The 3324-nt window shown below is 44.1% G+C and overlaps 1 non-coding gene across 1 annotated transcript; it reads right to left on the bottom strand.

The window, feature by feature from the left end:
• Positions 1–1936: 1936 nt before the first annotated feature.
• On the bottom strand, positions 1937–2055 carry LOC145418232 (5S ribosomal RNA). Its single transcript, XR_013900671.1, has one exon. It is a non-coding gene; the product is annotated as a 5S ribosomal RNA (ribosomal RNA).
• Positions 2056–3324: the final 1269 nt, after the last annotated feature.

The raw sequence follows: 3324 nt of genomic DNA, 5'->3' as shown, positions 1-3324 counted from the left end.
AGTACCGGAATCGTCTAAGGTGGAATTGGAGGAGAAAGTCTGAGCGAAGAGATCTGCATTATCAGTAGAAGAAATAGCTACAGAACCAACAGAGTAGAAAAGAGGAGGGAAGGATGATGAGGTAAAGTTGTTAGAAAGGTCTTTGGCCAGGTGCCAGAAGGAGCTGGAAGAATTCGAGTTGGAGAGTTGAGAGCATTTAGTATGGATGAAATTATTTTTAGCAGAGCAAAGAAAAGACCTAGCACGATTCCGGGCTGAAACGTCAAGATGATTTGATTCAGGAGTGGGTGGGCTCCTGTACCTTTTGTTGGCCCTCTCCTTGTTGCGGACAGCATTAGAACAAGCGTGATTAAACCAAGCTTTCTTGCATTAGACAAAGGATACAAGAAAGGAATGTATGCTTCCATGCCCGAAAGAATAACCTCCGTAATGCATAAGGCACACTCAGATGGCTCCCGGCCATGGAAGCAATAATCATTACAGGGAAAATCAAAGAAGTACTGCCTGAGGACCTCCCAATCCACATATATATGGAGCCTCTGTGGTACAGTGGTAGAGTGTGCGTTTCGTACACGGGTGGACCAGGGTTCACGCCCTGCCAGGGTAATAAACTTTGGGAGTCTTTACCCGGCCACGTACTGCATTGGCGGACACAAGGGGTGCTGTAGTTGAACCAGTGTCACTGTAAAGTATGCTTGCATCCTGTCGGCTTGAGCGGGCCGATTACACTTGGTTCACAAATTACGAGTACACACACATCCAAAGCCACTCCAACGCTACAATTACAAGCACTTCTAACCCTACATAGAATGTCTTACAGACAGCCTAAGCCACTTGGTAGCGATACATTGGCTGTATCGTCCCGACTTCGGTTGGGATAAGCCGGTCCTTCAGTGGATACTCAAAACGGCTGATGATGATGATATATATATATATATATATATATATATATATATATATATATATATTCTCGCAAGCTGGTGGACGCGGGTTCGCCTTCCAGCAGAGTTGTAAAAACTTTGGGAAGCGTTCACCGTGCCACTGACCGCTTTGGCAGACATATGGGGTGCTGTGGTTGAATCAGTGTCACATACTAGTATGCTTGCACCCAGTCAGCTTAAGGCGGGCCGATTACACTTGGTTCACAGACTACACACACACATCCAAAGGCACTCCAACATTACAGTTACACTCACAAGCACTTCTCACCCTACATACAGTCTCTACCAGACAGCCTAAGCCACTGGGTAGAGATACATTGGCTGTATCGTCCCTGCTTCGGTAGGGATAGGCCGGTCCTTCAGTGGACCTCAAAGGCTGATATAATATATATATATATATATATATATATATATATATATATATATATATATATATATATATATATATCCCATTGGATCCCAGGGGTGCTGGGTGAGGCATCACACTGGGAGGGCAGTAAGCGTACTGCCCTCCGCCTATTGGCTCATAGTCGCGAAGCTCATAGGTCCCTACCCGGTGGTTCCCTACATTATAAAGACTTGAAAAATCCCAGTTCTGTCCAGTACTCTGGACACTGGGCTCCAATGGGTTAAAGAGACCTAGAGGTTTGCCAGTCATTAACCCATTGGATCCCAGGGGTGCTGGGCGAGGCATCGCACTGGGAGGGCACTAAGCGTACCACCCTCCGCCTATCGGCTCATAGTCGGGAAACTCATAGGTCCCTACCTGGGAGTTCCCTACTTTATAAAGACTTGAAAAATCCCAGTTCTGTCCAGTACTCTGGACACTGGGCTCCAATGGGATATATATATATATATATATATATATATCATTCATCATCATTGCCAGACGCCATGTATCCCAAACGGAGTGGCCAATGGCTTAGAGTTAATTGTTTTACAGGGATGGGCACTAAACCTCCACCAACCCCACTTGACACGTAGGGAGAACGTTATGCCAACAGCATCTGGTGTTCCCAGGCGGTCACCCATCCAAGTACTAACCAGACCCAACGTTGCTTAACTTCGCTGATCGGACGGGAAGCGGTGTACTCAACGTGGTATGACCGTTGGCTATATATATATATGTATAATGGTAGGTGGGGGCGCTCACCATCCACTCACTCAATGTAGTGCTGCTCTCGGGTGTCTGCCCTGTCCTCTCCTCCATCCTTCTTTCCTTCCATCTTCTTCTGTCTTTCTTTCCTTCATTCTTTCCTCGTCCTTCTGCCTGCGGGTGACTTTACACTCCCTCTTCTGTCTTTCATTTCTTCATTCTTTCCTCTTTCTTCTGCCTATGGGTGACTCTACACTGAGTGACAAGCCAAATGGTTTCCTGTACACCAGGAAACTATTTACTACGCTGGGTGGTAACCATGTAACCAAATTTTGGCGCCTGGTGGTTTAGTGGATAATTATTGTGCTGCAAGCGGATTGGTCCGGTGTAGGTTTATATCCAAGGGGTGGTTGAGGTTTATTGCTCACGTAATGCCACTCAGGGATGAGTGAGGTTGGTCATTCTCATCTTAAATGTCAGGACCAACTGCCTAGCCCCGGGCTCCTACGCTCCTCATGGGGCAACGTAGGATTGGATGATGGATGGTTGGATATATATATATATATATATATATATATACGGTATATATGGTAGGCTATATATGGAAAATGAGACTTTAACTTCGCGGGGATAAAATGTGAAAAAAAAAAAAAAATGTTAAACCCTTATATCCGATGGCCTGGTTTATTGGTCTTTTCTTGCTGTATCCAGATAACACTTCTAGTAACGATAAGGGTTAGCCTAATGATATCTAGATCTAACCACTCCATTTCGAAGAATCTATTCAGAGTTGAATGAAATTCTCTGTATATAGCACGTATGCAACTGAAAGTACGTCATTGGGCTGACTGAGTTAAAAAAGGCGAAGGAGAAAGAAACATAGCCTAACATAATGACTTGTCCTGGAAGAAACGAAGAACCCAACTCCCATTTGCTTTTCAGAGAAGGAGGCTCCCTAGTACTTCTTTCCTACCAGTATGGTTCTGTATTTTAAGTTAATTATTCTTAGACGATATTCAAACAATCTTGGATGGTAAAAAAAAAAAAAAAGCACAAATAAAAAATAAGCTGTAATAGACAAAATTCACCGTAAGCAACGGGCGCTTGAAAGCCTCTTAAGCTAACAAGATTGCTGCCTAAAATTTTAAATAACATTGCAGAAACTCTGTAAAAATCCCATTATGGAACACAAAGAGTATATTAAACAGAAACAAAGGCTTTTGGAATAGGATGAGGAGCTGCACGCACTCGGAACACGCAGACCATGCAACCCAAACAAGGTATTCT

The sequence above is a fragment of the Coenobita brevimanus genome, chromosome 112, assembly GCF_032717465.1.
Source record: "Coenobita brevimanus isolate Jiangsu-jjx chromosome 112, ASM3271746v2, whole genome shotgun sequence".
Classification (NCBI taxonomy): domain Eukaryota; kingdom Metazoa; phylum Arthropoda; class Malacostraca; order Decapoda; family Coenobitidae; genus Coenobita; species Coenobita brevimanus.
The sequence above is the reverse complement of the archived record's forward strand: the minus strand, read 5'-3'. Positions and strand labels throughout refer to the sequence as shown.